Source organism: Ovis canadensis, chromosome 11 (assembly GCF_042477335.2).
Source record: "Ovis canadensis isolate MfBH-ARS-UI-01 breed Bighorn chromosome 11, ARS-UI_OviCan_v2, whole genome shotgun sequence".
NCBI lineage: Eukaryota > Metazoa > Chordata > Mammalia > Artiodactyla > Bovidae > Ovis > Ovis canadensis.
Genome location: NC_091255.1, coordinates 64,781,122 through 64,802,401, shown reverse-complemented (window position 1 = coordinate 64,802,401; position 21,280 = coordinate 64,781,122).

Here is a 21,280-nt window from a genome sequence, read left to right as displayed (position 1 = left end):
TCTTATCTTCAGCAGGGGAGCCGCTGTCTTCTAACGGGTGTTCAGACCTCTTCTGCCCACCCTGAGGGTTCAAGCACCTGGGCAGGTGGTGAGGAGCTTAAGTGCACTGGTCTCAGGGACTCAGTTTCTTTCCAGGAAATGTGTGTCCTGAATCACTAGTTGTGGCTGAGGATTTAACCCTGGCTGAAATTCCACTTCTCTTAAATGTAGGTCTCAGCCATTTCTCCAAAGAAGACAGCCCAATGTTCTACGTAGGCACATGAGAAGATGCTCAGCATCACCAATTAGTAGAGAAATGCAACTCAGTGAGATATCACCTCACACTGGTCAAAATGACATCATTAGAAAATTCTAGATTTAACCAACACTGGCTAGAGGGTGGAGAAAAGGGAACACTCTTACCATGTTAGTGAGAATATAAGTTGGTGCAGCGACTATGGAAATTGGGTGGAGGTTCCTCAGAAAAGTAAAAATAGAATTATGATATGATCCAGCACTCCTACCTCTGGGAATATACATGGACAAATCTCTAGCTGAAAAAGATGCATGTACCCCTATGCTCATAGCAGCACTGTTCACAATAGCTGAGACATAGAAACAAGCTAAATGTCCATGAACAGATGAATGCATGAGGAAAAGGTGGTGTGTATATGTGTACACATACATGCACACACTGGAATATTGCTGCTGCTACTGCTGCTAAGTAACTTCTGTCGTGTCCGACTCTGTGCAACCCCATAGACGGCAGCCCACCAGGCTCCCCCGTCCCTGGGATTCTCCAGGCAAGAACACTGGAGTGGGTTGCCATTTCCTTCTCCAATGCATGAAAGTGAAAAGTGAACGTGAAGTCACTCAGTCGTGTCCGACTCTTTGCGACCCCATGGACTGCAGCCTACCAGGCTCCTCCGCCCATGGGATTTTCCAGGCAAGAGTACTGGAGTGGGGTGCCATCGCCTTCTCCACACTGGAATACTACTAAGCCATAAGATTAGATATCAATTACAGGAGAAAAATTTTAAAAATTCCAACATATGGAGGCTGAACAACATGCTGCTGAATAACCAACAAATCACAGAAGAAATCAAAAAAGAAATCAAATATGTATAAAAATGAATGAAAATGAAAACACAACAACCCAAAACCTGTGGGACACTGTAAAAGCAGTGCTAAGGGGAAGGTTCATAGCAATACAGGCATACCTCAAGAAACAAGAAAAAGTCAAATAAATAACCTAACTCTACTCCTAAAGCAACTAGAAAAGGAAGAAATGAAGAACCCCAGGGTTAGCAGAAGGAAAGAAATCTTAAAAATTAAGGCAGAAATAAATGCAAAAGAAACAAAAGAGACCATAGCAAAAATCAACAAAGCCAAAAGCTGGTTATTGGAGAGGATAAATAAAACTGACAAACCATTAGACAGACTCATCAAGAAACAAAGGGAGAAAAATCAAATCAATAAAATTAGAAATGAAAATGGAGAGATCACAACAGACAACACAGAAATACAAAGGATCATAAGAGACTACTATCAATAATTATATGCCAATAAAATAGACAACTTGGAAGAAATGGACAAATTCTCAGAAAAGTATACCTTTCCAAAACTGAACCAGGAAGAAATAGAAAATCTTAACAGACCCATCACAAGCATGGAAATTGAAACTGTAATCAGAAATATTCCAGCAAACAAAAGCCCAGGTCCAGATGGCTTCACAGCAGAATTCTACCAAAAATTTAGAGAAGAGCTAACACCTATCCTATTCAAACTCTTCCAGAAAATTGCAGAGGAAGGTAATCTTCCAAACTCATTCTATGAGGCCACCATCACCCTAACACCAAAACCAGACAAAGATGCCACCAAAAAAAGAAAACTACAGGCCAATATCATTGATGAACATAGATGCAAAAATCCTCAACAAAATTCTAGCAATCAGAATCCAACGACACATTAAAAAGATCATACATCATGACCAAGTGGGCTTTATCCCAGGGATGCAAGGATTCTTCAATATCCACAAATCAATCAATGTAATACACACATTAACAAACTGAAAAATAAAAGCCATATGATTATCTCAATAGATGCAGAGAAAGCCTTTGACAAAATTCAACATCCATTTATGATAAAACCCTGTGGAAAGCAGGAATAGAAGGAACATACCTCAACGTAATAAAAGCTATATATGACAAACCCACAGCAAACATTATCCTCAATGGTGAAAAATTGAAAGCATTTCCTCTAAAGTCAGGAACAACACAAGGGTGCCCACTCTCACCACTACTATTCAACATAGTTTTGGAAGTTTTGGCCACAGCAATCAGAGCAGAAAAAGAAATAAAAGTAATCCAAATTGGAAAAGAAGAAGTAAAACTCTCACTATTTGCAGATGACATGATCCTCTACATGGAAACCCCTAAAGACGCCACCAGAAAATTACTAGAGCTAATCAATGAATATAAGTAAAGTTGAAGGATATAAAATCAACACACAGAAATCCCTTGCATTCCTATTCACTAAGAATGAGAAAATAGAAAAAGAAATTAAGGAAACAATTCCATTCACCATGAATGAAAAGAATGCAATACTTAGGAATATATCTACCTAAAGAAACAAAAGACCTATATATATAGGAAACTATAAAACACTGGTGAAAGAAATCAAAGAGGACACTAATACATGGAAAAATATACCATGTTCATGGATCAGAAGAATCAATATAGTGAAAATGAGTATATTACCCAAAGCAATCTATAGATTCAATGCAATCCCTATCAAGCTACCAACAGTATTTTTCACAGACCTAGAACAAATAATTTCACAATTTGTATGGAAATACAAAAAACCTTGAATAGCCAAAGCAATCTTGAGAAAGAAGAATGGAACTGGAGGAATTAATCTTCCTGACTTCAGGCTATACTACAAAGCCACAGTCATCAAGACAGCATGGTACTGGCACAAAGACAAAAATATAGATCAATGGAACAAAATAGAAAGCCCAGAGATAAATCCACACACCTATGGACATCTTATCTTTGACAAAGGAGGCAAGAGTATATAATGGAGAAAAGACAATCTCTTTAACAAGTGGTGCTTGGAAAACTGGTCAACCACTTGTTAAAGAATGAAACTAGAACACTTTCTAACACCATACACAGAAATAAACTCAAAATGGATTAAAGATCTAAATGTAAGACCAGAAACTATAAAACTCCTAGAGGAGAACATAGGCAAAACATTCTCTGACATAAATCACAGTAGGATCCTCTATGACCCACCTCCCAGAATATTGGAAATAAAATCAAAAATAAACAAATGGGAACTAATTAAAATTAAAAGTTTCTGCACAACAAAGGAAAATATAAGGAAGGTGAAAAGACAGCCTTCAGAATGGGAGAAAATAATAGCAAATGAAGCAACTGACAAAGAATTAATCTCAAAAGTATACAAGCAACTCCTGCAGCTCAATTCCAGAAAAATAAATGACCCAATCAAAAAATGGGCCAAAGAACTAAACAGACATTTCTACAAAGAAGACAAACAGATGGCTGACAAACACATGAAAAGATGCTCAACATCACCCATTATCAGAGAAATGCAAATCAAAACCACAATGAGGTACCATTTCATGCCAGTCAGAATGGCTGCTATCCAAAAGTCTACAAGCAATAAATGCTGGAGAGGGTGTGGAGAAAAGGGAACCCTCTTACACTGTTGATGGGAATGCAAACTAGTACAGCCATTATGGAGAACAGTGTGAAGATTCCTTAAAAAACTGGAAATAGAACTGCCATACGACCCAGAAATCCCACAGCTGGTCATACACACCGAGGAAACCAGAACTGAAAGACACGTGCACCCCAATGTTCATCACAGCACTGTTTATAATAGCCAGGACATGGAAGCAACCTAGATGTCCATCAGCAGACAAATGGATAAGAAAGTTGTGGTACCTATACACAATGGCGAATTACTCAGCCATTAAAAAGAACACATTTGAATCAGTTCTAATGAGGTGGATGAAACCGGAGCCCTTATACAGAGTGAAGTAAGCCAGAAAGAAAAAACATCAATACAGTATAATAACACATATATATGGAATTTAGAAAGATGGTAATGATAACTGTGTATACGAGACAGCATAAGAGACACAGATGTGTAGAATAATCTTTTGGACTCTGTGGGAGAGGGCGAGGGTGGGATGATTTGGGAGAACGGCATTGAAACATGTATATTATCATATGTGAAAAAAATGAATAATGCCATTTTCTGGAGAAGGAAATGGCAACCTACTCTAGTATTCTTGCCTGGAGAGCCCTATGGACAGAAGAACCTCGTGGGCTACAGTCCATGGGGTCACAAGAGTCAGATACAACTGGGCAACTAACACAATGCCATTTTCATCAACATGGGTGCAACTAGAGATTACCCTACTAAGTGCAGTAACTCAGAAAGTCAAAGACAAACACCATATGATATCACTTATATGTGGAATCTCAAATACGGCATAAATGAACATACCCACCAGACAGAAACAGACTCACAGACGTAGAGAACAGACTTGTCATTGCCACGGGGGAGGGAGGGAAGGAAAAGGCTCAGAGTCTGGGATTAGCAGACATAAGCTGTTACATGTGGATGGACAAGCAGCAAGATCCTACTATAAGCCACGGGGGACTGTCTGCAATATCCTGTGATAAATCACAATGGAAACGAATATTTTTAAAAAGAACGTCTCCATACGTATAACTGAGTCACTCTGCTGCACAGGAGAGGTCGGCACAACACTGTCAACCAACTTCTTCAATTAGAGAAACAAAATGGAAACAGCCATTATAGAAACTGGGTCCTGACCTGATCTATACACGATTGTTTCTTCTGATAAAGAAAACAAGTGTCCCTTTAAATGCTAAGAAGAAGGTATATAGATGTTCACCAAAAGCATGGGCCAGAATGTCAGGGCAACACTCCTCATAACAGTCAAAATGTGACATGACTCAGACACCCTCCAACAGAAAGGATCGGGACTTCCCTGGTGGCTCAGTGGGTAAGAATCCACCTACCCATGCAGGGGACATGAGTTTGACCCCTGGTCCAGGAAGGTTCTGCATGCTATGGAACAAGCAAAACTGTGTGCCAGAGCTACTGAGGCCTAGGGCCTGAGACCCGCAGCAGCCAAAGCCCCTGCCCCTGGAGGCCCTGCCCCTGGAGACCCCCACTCCTAGTGAAAAGGAAAAGTTAAAATTTTACATCACCTCCTTCTCCTTCTACCTCTGTAACTCAGTTTGCCTCTTGCAAAATCTAGATCAAGTAGGTCATGTTGTCTCAGAAAGTGGGGGTTTGCAATACTAGGAACTGGAGTTTATCTCACTCACCCTTGTCCTGCTCTTTGCAATCACCCAGCCCCTGCAAACCTGCTTCATCATGCATGCCCAAGCCAGGCTTCCCCTTCCCCATTTTGAGTACTGTTCCCGCACATGCAAAACCCCTTAGTTTAAACCAGCCTAATAACAGCTAGTGTTGCCCACTACAGTCTGTCTATAAAAACTCTGTAATCCCTTTGTTCGGGGCTCAGAGCTTGGACTGTTAACTCCTCTGGGCCTGCCAGCATAATCAACCTGATTCTCCAACTCTCTGAGTGTGGTGCTTGTTTTCCCAAGTACTGGTTTCTGCAACATTTCTGGAGGCCCCAGCAAGATTCCAACCACGCCGGCCCCTTGAGCCACCAGACTGGTGGCTCTGCCAGGCTGGAGTGAAGGAACCCGAAGATGAACGAGGAGGTGTACCACCTGGCGGTATCCCAGGTTCTCTTTTGGACCAGTGTTCCAACACTCTGGACGGCCGAGCCCAACGGGACTCACTGGAGTGAGAGACCAACTGACCAGGAATGGTCACAGGATAAGACAAAGCTCCAGGACTGGTCCCCAGGCAGGAACCTACCCCAGTGGGTAGAAGAGGAGACTGATCACCTCCCTGGGCTCCCAGGAAGGGAGCATCAGATTGGGAGACCTGGGGACTCCAGAGGAAGGGAGGCACTATGATAGCCTCTGAATGATTGTGAGTGCGTGATTGCTGATTGTGACCAACCTAGCTTGAGAAACCTATATACAGGTCAGGAAGCAACAGTTAGAACTGGACATGGAACAACAGACTGGTTCCAAATAGGAAAAGGAGTACGTCAAGCCTGTATATTGTCACCCTGCTTATTTAACTTCTATGCAGAGTCCATCATGAGAAACACTGGGCTGGAAGAAACACAAGCTGGAATCAAGATTGCTGGGAGAAATATCAATAACTTCAGATTTGCAGATGACACCACCCTTATGGCAGAAAGCGATGAGGAACTAAAAAGCCTCTTGATGAAAGTGAAAGAGGAGAGTGAAAAAGTTGGCTTAAAGCTCAACATTCAGAAAATGAAGATCATGGCATCTGGTCCCATCACTTCATGGGAAATAGATGGGGAAACAGTGGAAACAGTGTCAGACTTTATTTTGGGGGTTCCAAAATCACTGCAGATGGTGATTGCAGGCATGAAATTAAAAGACACTTACTCCTTGGAAGGAATGTTATGACCAACCTAGAAAGCATATTAAAAAGCAGAGACATTACTTTGTCAACAAAGGTCCATCTAGTCAAGGCTATGGTTTTTCCAGTGGTCATGTATGGATGTGAGAGTTAGACTGTGAAGAAGGCTGAGCACAAAAGAATTGATGCTTTTGAACTGTGGTGTTGGAGAAGACTCTTGAGAGTCCCTTGGACTGCAAGGAGATCCAATCAGTCCATCCTAAAGGAGATCAGTCCTGGGTGTTCACTGGAAGGACTGATGCTGAAGCTGAAACTCCAGTACTTTGGCCACTTCATGTGAAGAGCTGACTTACTGGAAAAGACCCTGACGTTGGGAGGGATTAGGGGCAGGAGGAAAAGGAGATGACAGAGGATGAGATGGCTGGATGGCATCACCAACTCAATGGACATGAGTTTGGGTAAACTCCGGGAGTTGGTGATGAACAGGGAGGCCTGGTGTGCTGTGATTCATGGGGTCGCAAAGAGTCGGACACAACTGAGCGACTGAACTGAACTGAACTGAACTGAAAGAGCATATTAAAAAGCAGGGACATTACTTTGTCAACAAAGGTCCATCTAGTCAAGGCTATGGTTTTTCCAGTAGTCATATATGGATGTGAGAGTTGGACTATAAAGAAAGCTCAGCACAGAAGAATTGATGCTTTTGAACAATGGTGTTGGAGAAGACTCTTGAGAGTCCCTTGGAGTACAAGGAGATCCAACCAGTCCATCGTAAGGAGATCAGTCCTGGGTGTTCACTGGAAGGACTGATGCTGAAGCTGAAACTCCAATACTTTGGCCACCTGATACAAAGAGCTGACTCATTTGAAAAGACCCTGATGCTGGGAAAGATTAAGGGCAAGAGAAGGGGACGACAGAGGATGAGATGGTTTGATGGTACCGCCAACTCAATGGACATGGGTTTGGGTGGACTCCGGGAGTTGGTGATGGACAGGGAGGCCTGGCGTGCTGTGATTCATGGGGTCACAAAGAGTCAGACACGACTGAGCAATTGAACTGAATTGAACTATCTCACTGTAATGGGAAGCCTCATTCTTATTAAAAGTCTCTTATGATTGATTCTCCCTACTAACTAAACTGCTCCATAGTATAGCTGACCTCCCCCCCTTCATGATAGGCTCAGTTGCTATAGCTGTGACAACCTGAAGATGGGGTGAAAACCTTTTGCTAGTGTTTAGTTATCTGTTATGTGCAGGTTGCTTTGCAGCCTTTTGGTGTCCCTTGCCGTAACAGATGGTGCTGTCCCCATCGAGGCCTTTTCTTTCTTTGTGGGACAGATGCTTACTTATGTCTACCTGTCAATTAGATGGGTATCTTCACCTTAGCCTTCCTCACTCCCCAAATGAATATTGTCCCTAACAACCAGACTTTCACGGTACCTCTGGTAGCACATATGTGGTCAAAGAGCCATCCAGTTTATACCCCTACTAGTTGGTCTGGGAATCACAGCTGAGATAGGTATGGGAATAGGAGGAATTGCTTCATCAACCACCTTTTACCATACACTATCCAAAGACTTCACCGACAACACTGAGAGAGTGGCCAAATCTTTAGTGGCCTTACAGGACCAACTCGACTCCCTGGCTGAGGTGGTTTTACAGAATAGGAGAGGGCTAGACCTACTGACAGCTGAAAAGGGAGGACTCTGCCTCTTCTTGAACGAAAAATGCTGCTTTTATATAAACCAATCAGGAATAGTCAGGGACATGGCCCAACAGCTAAGGGAACAAATCATAAAATGGAGAGAAAAACTAGCTAATTCCTGGGGTAATTGGAGCAATATCTGGAGCTGGGCATTGTGGCTTCTCCCTTTAACAAGTCCTCTCTTCATGCTCTTTGCGGTGCTCTTGTTTGGCCCTTATATTCTCAATGTTATTACCCAGTTCATAACCTCTTGGATTGAATCCATAAAGTTACAAATGGTAAAAGCTCAGTTATAGGCCCCTAAATGATGGGGAGCTCTGAATGTCCTACCGAAACATGAGATGATGCTTTCTACAATGAGTGATAGAAGCATCAAGGGGGAGAATGAAGAAGAAAGGTTAAAATTTTACATCACCCCCTTCTCCTGCCTCTGTAACTCAGCTTGCCCCTTGCAAAATCTAGATCAAGTAGGTCATGTAGTCTCAGAGAGTGGGGACTTGCAATACGAGGAACTGGAGTTTATCTCACTCACCCTTGTCCTGCTCTTTGCAATCGCCCAGCCCCTGCAAACCTGCTTCATCATGCATGTCCAGGCCAGGCTTCTGCCTCCCCATTTTGACCACTGTTCCTGCACATGCAAAACCCCTTAGTTTAAACCAGCCTAATAACAGCTAGTGTTGCCCACTACAGTCTGTCTATAAAAACTCTGTAATCCCTTTGTTCGGGGCTCAGAGCGTGGAGTGTTAACTCCTCTGGGCCCGCCAGTGTAATAAACCTGAGCCCTCCAACTCTCTGAGTGTGGTGCTGGGTTTCTCAAGTACTGGTTTCTGCAACACTAGAGCCCCCGCTCTGCAACAAGAGAAGCCACCACAGGGAGAAGACTGCCCCCACAACTAGAGAGTAGCCCCTGCTCACAGCCACTAGAGAAAGCCTAAAGTGCAGCATTGAAGACCCAGCCAAGCCAAAGAATAAACAGATAAATCTTTTTAAAAAATAAAAGAAGCATGGGGGCGGCTGGGCAGGGAAGCCAGGGTGTGTTTCTCCTCATGCTGTCTGTGTCTGACCCTGGAGGCTGACCCAAGCTGACAGGGAAGACAAAAGCCTCAGCTTTCCAACCACGGGACCAGGAAGCAGGGGGAAGGGGTCAGGGAGTTGAAGAAGAGGAAGCAGCCCCAGAAAGGGACCCTGGGCAGTCAGCTCACCCTCCAAGCTGTGCGAGCTGGCGGAACCCTGAGACAGTACCCCAGACAGAACTGGGGAAAGGCCACCCCCTGTGTCATGGACTAGTTGCTGGGTGGCACACACGGGCCAGGTCCAAAAGCACATCAAAGCCTCTGAAAGCTGAACTCCGTTGGAACAGCAGTCCTGGGAAGCCTTCAGCACATGAAGCTCTTGACGACCAGACGTTAAAGAAGTGGAATCCACAGTTGAAGACCTTGGAGGAAAGCGATGGAATTGTGCTGTATGTTTGTGGTGGTGTTTGCAAGAAATGATGCCTGCGTTAAAAATTCATCAAAGTATACATCACAAAAGAGTGAGTCTTACGCTATGCAAAATTTGAAAAATAATTAAGAAAACAGTTTTCAACTGGGCACTTTCAATGTACACAGCTTATTTTATCACAATTATAGCACAATAGGGTCTTCCCAGGTGACTAGGTGGTAAGAATCGCATGTCAGTGCAGGACACGCAATTCCCATCCCTGGGTCAGGAAGACCCCCTGGAAAAAGAAAGGGCAACCCACTCCAGTATTCTGTACATGGGACTCTCCAGGCAAGAATACTTACCACCTAGTCACCTGGGATGGCCACCCGCTCCAGTATTCCTGCCTGGAGAATCCCATGGACGGCGGAGCCTGGCGGGCTGCAGTCCACGGGGTCACAGAGAGTCGGGCATGAGTTAGTGACTGACCAGTAGCTTAGCTCGATAAAACCAGTGAGAACCAAAGGGAAGGAGGGGGAGTTGGTGCTCCCTGCAGTCCTGCCCACCCCAACCCCTCCATGAGTTCTTGGCTGCAGGCAGAAGCATCTGGGCTCACTGGACCCCCCTTCTCCTCCCAGGAGAACCCTCAGCCCTCGGACATAAACGCACACAGAAGCTGCTCAGCTTCCTCCTCCTCACGGCTCCCTCCCCAGAACTGGCTCACCACCCCTCTCCTGCTCCTGCAGACTTGCCACTGCACCTCCAAGCCCCCCTCCCTTGCAAGGCCCTCGGAGGGTGACAAGAGGCAGAAAGAAGACTTGGGGGCGAGGGCTATGTCTTTGGAAGGCTAGTCCAGAAGGGGAAGCCTTAGCCACAAAGAGATCAGTCTGAGGACTGGAGTCACAAGGACTTTCAAGGAATTTCATTCTGAACATATCTGAACATCGAACGGGGCAGGTAACTGCAGAAGTGCATTGGCTTTGAAAGTCAAGAGTGGAGCTGAGATGGGGGCAGAGATGTGCATGTGACAGCCCTGTGCATGGAGGGGACGCTGGAGAGAGCGCTGGGGATGCTGCTCAGAGAAGAGGGCAACAAGGACAGAGTCTGGGAGATGCCGGGGTGAGGGGCACGAGAGTGAGAAGAGGGACTCGGCCTAGAAGAGAGAGGAGACTTCCCTGGTGGCTCAGCGGTTAAGAACCCGCCTCCCAGTGCAGGAGACACGGGTTTGATCCCTGACCTGGGAAGATCCCATGTGCTGCAGAGCAGCTAAGCCCATGAGCCTCAACTACTGGGCCTGAGCCCTGAGCACTACATTCTTCTGGATCACAGACCAACATCTCTCCATCACTTGTCTCCCCGGCTCCGCAGCGCTCTCCTCCCAGCCCCGCCACACACATCCTGCTGTTCAACTGACGGCCACCTCCTCAGACCCTCACACACACTTGCAGGGAGATCTTGGGCAACTGGGATGCTCTGTGCCTCCCCAGCCACGGAGGACATGTAATCACACCCATCACACACTCTAAAGGACAGCAATTCATGAAATTGGGAAGGAAGAGCAGAGAAACGTTGGGGAAGTAAATGAGAGAAACTAAAAACTAATGATTTAGACACATAGAGGGCGGTTTGCCTATGGGCTCAGGTCAAGCCTCTGGAGAGCAGCTGGCATTGATGATCCACAGGGCGGGGACCTGGGGTTAGGACAGGTGGCTGCTCCCAGGCCTCCAGGTGAGAGGGTCTGTGCTGGGGTAAAGGGCAGGGCCTATCCATTCATCCATGCACTTATTTTTTTAAAGAAAGGTTAATACATTTGTATTCTCTGACAGGTTCTAAGTTAGGCGTTGGTGGAAACAATGAAAATGAATAACATGAAGGAGATCTGTTTTCTAGGGAACCGTTTCTCAATGCTGGCAGATAGATGGGTAAGAAGACAGAAGGGCGGGGGGACAGATAGGTAGACAGAGGCATAGGTGCACGCGTGTGCGCATGAATGCGTGAATCTCTGAGCTTTATTTTTAATATTTATTTATTAATCTGGCTGCATCGGGTCTTAGCTGCAGCACAAAGGCTTTTCACTACATCATCAGGGTCTTCCATCGTGGCATAGGGGCTCCGGGGCACACAGGCTCTGTAGTTGTGGCTCATGGGCTTAGTTGCCCCTCTGCATGTGAGATCTTAGTCCCCACCAGGGATCGAACTCTCAACCCCTGCATTGACAGGCGGATTCTTAACCACTGGACCACCAGGGAAGTCCTGAGGCACTTTTAAAGAGCACAGATGCTCAGACCTGCATAGTCAAGGTAAGGCTCGGCATCTGGGTCATTTCAAAGCCTTCACAGCTGGTCTGGACTTGGAGCCAGAGCTGAGAACTCTTCCTCTAAAAAGAGCTCGGAGGACAGGGAGGAAGACAGGCAGCAAAACCAGGGCGGGGCAGGGTCTTGGGGTGTCCCTCAACCCCGCACGTCAGCTGCCTGAGTTTCTGCTCCGGATGAGCCAAAGACCAGCCCGTGGTCCAGAGGGGCGAGTGTGACAGACGAGGCAGGAGGAAGAAGCCTGGCAGCCCCTGGAAGAGACCCAGTCAACTTCGGAACCAGAGAGCCCTTAGAAGAGATGCTATCTGAGCCAAGCCTGGGGGGACGGGTGTCAGGGTCTGATCTTTCAATCAGAGAAGAGAGGACATTCCAGGTGTGGGAAACAGCTTGTGCAGAGAAGTGGAGACACAAAAGAGCACGGTGTTCAGTGTGGGAGTGTGGGGTGTGTCTCGTTCATCGGAGCGTGTGTGTGGGTGTCATGCGTCAGGGAGGCAGAGCTCCGGGAAGTCAGCAGAACGATCTCCCCAGCTCTGGGCTTCGGGACTGAGCCTGTGGACTGCGGGCTGGAGGGGAAGGCAGTGCTGCCTGAGAGCGAAGTGTGGGAGAGTTTCTGAAATGAGGGTGTGGCTAGTGGTCTGCGGGATGAGGAGTCTGCAGATGCTTCTGTATTGGGCAATTAGGACCCCAGAGCAGAGCTCGATGAGACGCGACAGCAAAGGTGCCATTGCAGGGAGTAGGAAACAGGCAGGACGTGGGATCTGAGCAGTCTGGGGGCAGAGGGCAGAGGCTCCTGGTCAGTCCCTGAGGAAGGTGCCAAAGCCTGGGCTGCAGGAAGGAGGAGATGGGGGTTGGATTCCTGTTTTCCAGGCTGCTTCTGCATCTGTGGTGTCGGTGAGCAGCCCCAAAGGTGGTTTGGTGACCATCGAGTGTCACTATGACCCAGGGTGGGCGAGCTACTTGAAGTGGGGGTGCCACGGAGAGAACTGGGGCTCCTGCCAGATCCTCATGAAGACTCATGAAGACTCATGGAGGCTCAGAGAAACCAGTGTGGAAGGGCCGGGTGTCCATCTGGGACGATCATAGGGGGCACACGCCCACCATGACTGCGGAAGGGCTTGGGAGGGGTGGCACCGACCCCACTGGTACGGAACCAGAGAACTGAGCCTGACCTGGGGCACCAAGCCTACACGGCAACCCACCCAGGTAGGAGCTACCCTCCTGTCCCCCCGAGGCCCTGGTACTGACCCGTGGGGGTGCAGAGCTCTTCCTCTATCTGCCTCTGAGGGGTGGGGTGGGGCCTTGAAACTCACCTGAGACTACACGTGTGCCCATGGTTTTGCGTGCCTGTGTGTGCACACACGTGCATGGAAGGCGGTGTGTAGATTTTCTGGAAAGCCTGAAAGAAAGCATGAACCTGGCATCTCTGCACGTCTCCATCTGTTGTCATCGGGGGAGCAGACAGCTCAGACAGGCTTGTCCTGGGAAGACAGGGGCTCTTTACCAGATCATCAGGCATCGTGTCCACCCTCAGAGTAGCCCCAGCCTGACCAGGGGCCTTGTCATTGTGCGGGCGAGGGCCAGAAAGCCATAATCTTGGATATCTCAGCTGACCAAGTGTGCCCCACCCCCGCCTTCTCTGGCAACACAAGGGCGGGGAGGATGAGGGACTCTGAACTAGGACAAGGAAAGGCAGGACCCACCGTAACGTAGGAGCCTCCACCAGCCTCCTCTGGCTGCCTCCGAGCCCTAGAGGAGATTCTCAACTCAGCCGTACGTGCCCTCCTTCAAACAGAGGCCTGGAAAGAGAGTCAGACTCAGCTCCCATCCCCAGCTCCTCCCCTGGAAACTTCACACCGAGGTCTTGTATCCACTTCCAGCACCATGGAAACCCCTCCATAGCATCCACATAGACACACAGATACTAGATAGGTAATATCTCTGTTATTCTTTCTTTTTTTTAATGGCCAGTTTCTTTTTTTTTTTTTTAATATTTATTTATTTGGCTGTGCCAGGTCTTTGACTGTGTGGATCACAACAAACTCTGGAAAATTCTTAAAGAGATGGGAATACCTGACCATCTGACCTGCCTCCTAAGAAATCTGTATACAGGTCAGGAAGCAACAGTTAGAACTGGACATGGAACAATAGACTGGTTCCAAATCAGGAAAGGAGTACATCAAGCCTGTATATTGTCACCCTGCTTATTTAACTTATATGCAGAGTACATCATGAGAAATGCTGGGCTGGAAGAAGCACAAGCTGGAATCAAGTTGCCAGGAGAAATATCAATAACCTTAGAAATGCAGATGACACCACCTTTATGGCAGAAAGCAAAGAAGAACTAACGAGCCTCTTGATGAAAGTGAAAGAGGAGAGTGAAAAAGTTGGCTTAAAGCTCAACATTCAGAAAACTAAGATCATGGCACCTGGTCCCATTATTTCATGGGAAATAGATGGGGAAACAGTGGCAGACTTTATTTTTGGGGCTCCAAAATCACTGCAGATGGTAATTTCAGCCATGAAATGAAAAGACGTTTGCTCCTTGGAAGAAAAGTTATGACCAACCTAGACAGCATATTAAAAAGCAGAGACATTATTTTGCCAACAAAGGTCCATCTAGTCAAGGCTATGGTTTTTCCAGTAGTCATGTATGGATGTGAGATTTGGACTATAAAGAAAGTTGCTGCTGCTGCTGCTAAATCGCTTCAGTCATGTCCGACTCTGTGCAACCCCTTAGATGGCAGCCCACGAGGCTCCCCCGTCCCTGGGATTTTCCAGGCAAGAACACTGGAGTGGGTTGCCATTTCCTTCTCCAATGCATGAAAGTGAAAAGTGAAAGTGAAGTTGCTCAGTCGTGTCCAACTCTTCATGACCCCATGGACTGCGGCCTACCAGGCTCCTCCATCCATGAGATTTTCCAGGCAAGAGTACTGGAGTAGGGTACCATTGCTTTCTCCTAAAGAAAGCTGAGCACCAAAGAATTGATGCTTTTGAACTGTGATGTTGGAGAAGACTCTTGAGAGTCCCTTGGACTGCAAGGAGATCCAATCAGTCCATCCTAAAGGAGATCAGTCCTGGGTGTTCATTGGAAGGACAGATGTTGAAGCTGAAACTCCAATATTTTGGCCACCTGATGTGAAGAACTGACTCATTGGAACAGACCCTGATGCTGGGAAAGTTTGAAGGCGGGAAAAGGGGATGACAGAGGATGAGATGGTTGGATGGCATCACTGACTCAATGGACATGAGTTTGGATGGACTCTGGGAGTTGGCGATGGACAGGGAGGCCTGGAGTGGTGCAGTCCATGGGGTCGGGAAGAGTTGGACACGGCTGAGCGACTGAACTGAACTGAACTGGGCCCGTCTTAGGTGTGGCATGCAGGATCTTCAATCTTTGTTGCCGCATGCAAACTCTCAGCTGCAGCATGTGAGATCTAGTTCCCTGACCAGGGCTCAAACCCAGGCGGCTGCATTGGGAGCTTGGAGTCTTAGTCAGTGGACCACCAGGGAAGTCCCTATCTGTGATTCTTAAGCCCACTTAGAAAACAGAGAAAAGTCTTTTCAATTTTGGTAGTATATGCAAATGTGGTATATAGAATAGGGAAGTATGCTGGTTTGAGAATGTTCCAGAAATTAGCTGAAAAAGAGCAGCCAAGCTGGGGTGGATGTGTGGAAGAGGAGTTGGCACTGGGAGAATCGGAGACTGAGACCCTCCAAGCCCGACAGTCCTCACGGACGGGGTGGTGACACAGGAAGCCACTGGAGGCAGAAGGACTCCAGGGGGACGAAGAGGCCACTGGTGCTCGGTCGGGTCCAAGGGAGGGATCTTGGGGTCACATGGCTTCAGGGAAGGAGGCCCAGAGCCCGCTGCAGCCAAGGCCGAGACTCAGAGAAAAGCTATCTTGGCCTGATTTAAAATCCCGAGGAAGGACTTCCCTGGTGGTTGTGGTTAAGAGTCAGCCTTCCCACGCAAAGGATGCAGGTTCCGTCCCTGGTCGGGGAACCAAGATCCCACATGCTGCAGGGCAGCTAAGCCCCCACGCCTCAACCTGAGACCTGCATGCTTCAACTGCAACCTGATGCAGCCAAAGAGAAAAAGGAAAACAACCCCAAGGGGTGGGAACTTGGTTCTGACACACTCAGCCATGTCAACAGGACTCTGCGATGACTCGGAATATTTGTAAAATGCCCACCTGGCCCGCCACCCTCAAATCCCTCACATGGTGGTAAATGGATTCTCTGTAAATGAAGGAAGGTTATGCTTTGAATAAAAATCAAAAAGCTGCAGGAGAAGGCCAGGGTGGCTGATCGGTGGTGCTCAGAGAGAGAGGTTCTTAATCCCCGGGGGTGGGAGGCGGGGGTGTAGAAGGCCAAGGGGAGCTGCCTGGGTCACCTTGGGAGCCACGCTCTGCTCTGTGTGTTCAGCAGGAAAAGCAACACCCTCTCCATCAACAACATTCACGACTGGACCTGTGACCACAGACGTGGCTGAATCCATGACGACAGACATGACTGAGCCTGTGACAGCAGACACACCAGCCAGCCCGGCTTCCTCGCCTCCAACCCCCCAGAGTGTCAGAGCAGCCAACCCACGGCCCTGAGCAGTGTCCCCACCAGGCAAGCAGAGACAGCCTCCTGCAGACTTTCCCCAAGGCTGCCCAGTGGTTGCTTCCCTGGGGCGCTCAGTCAAGGACCCCCGTGTGGACCATCTGATGTCTCCTATGCAGAGAGAAGAAACAGTCGTCTGTCCTGGGCTTCCCCCTCCCCGTTTATGCCTCTGAGGACTGACAGAGCTGCCCGCTCCCTGCAAGGAACCAGAACAAACCTCTCCAGCTGGGCTGCAGGAGGCAAGGCTGTGGTCTCCCTCTGACCTGCCCCCACAAACCCAGAGAAGCAAAAGGAGGCGTAGTGGGGTTCAGCCTCGAGTGTGCCAGAAGGCAAGCACTCTGTGAGTTTCCTGTGGCTGCTGTAACATCGCCACAACATTGGTGGCTTCAATTAAGTTCAGTTCAGTTCAGTCGCTCAGTTGTGTCCGACTCTTTGTGACCCCATGGACTGCAGCACGCCAGGCCTCCCTGTCCATCACCAACTCCCAGAGTTTACTCAAGCTCATGTCCATTGGTGGCTTAAAGTATCACAATTTTATTATCTCCTAGCTCTGGAGACCAGAAATCTGAAATAAGTTTCATTGGGCTACAATCAAGGGGCTGGCAGGACTGAGTTCCTTCAGGGGCTCTGGGGTAGCATCCACCTCCTTGCCTTTTCCAGCTTCTAGAGGCCACTGCAGGCTTGCCAAGGGGCTCAGTGGTAAAGAATCCGCCTGCCTATGCAGGAGACGCAGATTCAATCCCAGGGTCGAGAAGTTTGCCTAGAGGAAGAAATGGGCAACCCACTCCAGTATTCTTGACTGGAGAATCCTGTGGACAGAGGAGCCTGGCAGGCTACGGTCTATGGAGTCGCAAAGAGCCGGGCACAACAAGGAGACTTAACAACAAGAGGCCTCTGCATTCCTTGGCTCTGGGCCCCCTCCGGCTTCAAAGCCAGCTGTAGTGCGTCAAGTCTTCCCTACATTGTGTTGCTTCCCTCTCAAAATCAGTGGATCGCCAATGTTAAACCTGTCTGCACGATGAAGCCCCCCCTTGCTGTGTAAGATAACACATTCACAGGTTCTGGGGGTCAGGGCGTCTTTTGTGTGTGTGTGCATGCTGAGTCGTGTTCCAGTCTCTGTGGCCCCAGGGACTGTAGCCCGCCAGGGTCCTCTGTCCTTGGGATTTCCCAGGCAAGAATACTGGAGTGGGTAGCCATTTCCTGACCCAGGGAATCTTCCTGACCCAGTGATGGAGCCCTAGTCTGCTGCACTGGAAGGTGGATTGTTTACCACTGAGCCACCTGGAAAGGGGAAGGTCATTAATCTGCTCAGGACAGTCACAGGCATATGCTCTGGTCCTTCTCTCCCCAGGTGTTAGGACATTCCAGGAGGGAGTGGGGAGCTAGGGTCCCTGCTTTCTCACATTCACAACATGAGAAAGAGGCGTGACAGCAGCCTGAAGCCCACCCCCTTCAGAGGTCAGCTCTCCCATCAAAGGGCAGCGTCTCCCCCTCAGGCCACCCCAGGTTCCTCCCAGCGCAGCCTGGTGCCCTCCGCCTCCCATGGTCAAGGTCCAGTTTCTCCCTGGGTCCTTCCTCCCAGAATCGCCCTCCCTCATCTTCCTCCCCTGCTGCAGTCCAGCTTCCTTTCTCGAGGGTCCTGTTGCTTGGAGCCTGGGCCCCTGGCTCTCGTTTGTTCAGTAATGAGTCTGAATGGAACCAGGTTATGGGAGATGCTTCAAGACCCTCTTCCGTCTTGCTCGCTGCTGTGGGGGAGTTGTCCCTTGCAGCCACAGGACGCAGGACTTCAAGAGAAGCTGGAGAAGCCGGGAGCAGTGGGCAGGGGGTGGAGGGCGGGGAGGGTGGGGCAGTCTCTGTGCTGGGACTGGTGAGAAGAGCACAGTGGGTGAAGGGCTATTTTAAGGCTGGCATCGCAGCATGCCCACTCTCTCTCAGGAAAGCAGGTAGTGACAACATGACTCACCACGCTCAGGGCAGATGGAGGCAGAGACCAAGGCTGGCATGCCCCGGGTGGGGAGGGGGTGTTGCAGGGAGAGGGGGGTCCTGGCACAGCTTGTGGGGGAGGGGATCAGACTCTCCTCTGTACCGGGAGGGGCTATCCAGGGAGCAGAGACCACCACGGGCCCAGCAGTGCGAGACTAGACCAAGTTCAAATATGGGTACTGTGTATATATATGTAACAGAGATAAATTATTGTGTTAAATATTGTATATTATGCATATATGTAAAATCTAGAAAAATAGTACAGCTGAACCTATGTGCGGGGCAGCAGTAGAGATGGATATAGACCACGGACTTGTGGGCACAGCAGAGGAGGCAGAGGGCGGGACAAACCGAGGGGGCCGAGGGTGGGACAAACCAAGGGGGCCGAGGGTGGGACAAACCGAGGGAGCAGCAAGGAAACATACATTGCGTGTGTCAGTCACTCGGTCGTGTCAACTCTTTGCGACCCCATGGACTGTAGCCCACCAGGCTCCTCTGTCCATGGGATATCCCAGGCAAGAATACTGGAGTGGGTTGCCATTTCCTTCTCCAGGGGATCCTCTTGACCCAGGGATCGAACCAGAACCCAGGTCTCCCACATTGCAGGCAGATTCTTTACCACCGTCTGAGCCACCAGGTAAGCCCATTACCGTGTGTGAAACAGAGAGCCAGTGGGCTCAACGCAGTGCTCTGTGACGACCCAAGAGGGGCGGGATGGGGCGGGGGTGGGAGGGAGGCTCAAGCGGGAGGGGACATATGTGTATCTATGGCTGATTCACGCTGCTGTATGGCAGAAACCAACACAACATTGTAAAGCCAATTTAAAAATTACGTATGTGTTATATGAGCTATTTCTTCTTATACGCACTGTCTGATGGGGGTCAGAGCAGGGACAGACCCCTCCCAGGAGAACCAAACAGATAAATAGCCAGGTTGATGGGGTTGAGGAACCTTTCTTTGCTTCTAAGAGGTGATGTTAGATCTGAGCTTGAAAGACGGGCAGAATTTACCAAGGGCAGCACAAGGTGGCCAGGGGAGCTGAGGCCGAATCAGAAAGACAGGGGAGGGTCTAGACTGCGGGGGATTTGAGGAGGATCGTGGAGGAGCAGTCACAAGGCAGGATGGTAACAGACGGCAAAGGGTGCCAGCCCCCGGCACCGAGCCTGTAGGGAGGCCCTGAAGGCTTAGCCCTTGAGCAGAACGGCTGTGCCCCTTGAGGAGACCCCAGCAGGGACGCAGGCTTGCCCCTCTGTCACCCAGGTCTGAGCTCTGGGAGGGGGCAGAGAGGCAGGGCCCAGGGCTCCCCTAAAGACTCAGCTCACTCCTGTCACTTGGGCCTCATAAGCGTCCTCCTCTGCAACATCCGCGTGGTGCTCTTGACCTTCATGGAGGTGCCCCTGCTTGAGGGCCTGCTGTGTGCTGCAACGTGGCTGAGCAGGAGTCTGGGGCAGCCTGGGGGGCAATGAGCTGGGCTGAGCTGGAGAACCGCAGCGCACTCACCACCAACACCCGCCCGCCCGCCCGCCTGCCGAGCAGATGGAGAAGAAGCTCCTGACTTCTTATCAGAGAAGGAGCAGTGATTTCAGTCCCAAAGGAGATGAGTGTCCCTGCTACGGAGAAGATCCCTTTCATCCTGGCCTTGGAAACTTGACAGGGCCTCTCTGCCTCCTGCAGCCTCCACCGCAGGCTCGAAGAGAGGAGAGGAGAGGAGATGGCATTCCCCTCATACACGGGGTCCTTGGAGGCCCCTGTGATCTCACCTGGAGTGGGGGGTGTCCTTCCAATGCCTCCGTCCCTGTGACTCTGGAGGGAGGGCGGCTCTTCCAAAGATAATTGACTAAGACCTTGTCCAGGGCTCCCGCCCAACAATGGGTTTCAAAATTCTAGACCCATCGGTTTACATAAAACTGGGATTAAACTAAAAAGCTTTGGGACTTCCCTGGTGGTCTGGTAGTTGGGAATCTGCCTGCCAGTGCAGGGGAACACCGGTTCAATCCTTGGCCCGAAAAGATCCCACATGCCTCGGGGCAGGTAGGCCCATGCGCCACAACTCCTGAGCTCCAGGGCCTGAGCCTCACAGCAAGACAAGCCACTGCAATGAGAAGCCCGTGCGCTGCAATGGAGAGCAGCCCCCTTGCTCGCCACAACTAGAGAAAGCCCACACCCAGCAACAGAGACCGCGTACGGCCAAAATTAAACACACAAAAATCATTTTTAAAAAAGCTTTAAAGGGTGTCTAGATGGGCAAAGACCCCCCACCATGGGCCAGGTGTCCAGGGGTCCACCAAGCCCACCTTCTGCTGCATCCGTTCCTCCTAGAGGAAGAGCGGCCTGGACACAGATCATTGAAGACGGGGTTGGTCCAGAGCCCAGCTCGTGTGTTTGTGAGCTGTACATTCGTGCTGTACGTTTCCTATTAAAATCTATGGATTTCCTGTGCTCCTCTGAGACTGTTTCGTTGGGACACTAGTTTCATTTTTCATGTGTGAGAGGATGACCCATATATTCCAGAGGGTGTGAAGTGACCCTAAAGCAAACACAGAGTTAGAATATATCTGGCAGTGGTGAGTCGGCGGCAAACAGAGGGGAGAGACCTGGAAGACCCCTTTTTATCCCCTCACGGAGGTCACAGTCAGACTCCCTACATGTAGATGCAAACTGTGAGTGACGGTTGTGCTGGTGGTTTAGTAGCTCAGTTGTGTCCGACTCTTTGCAACCCCAGGGACTGT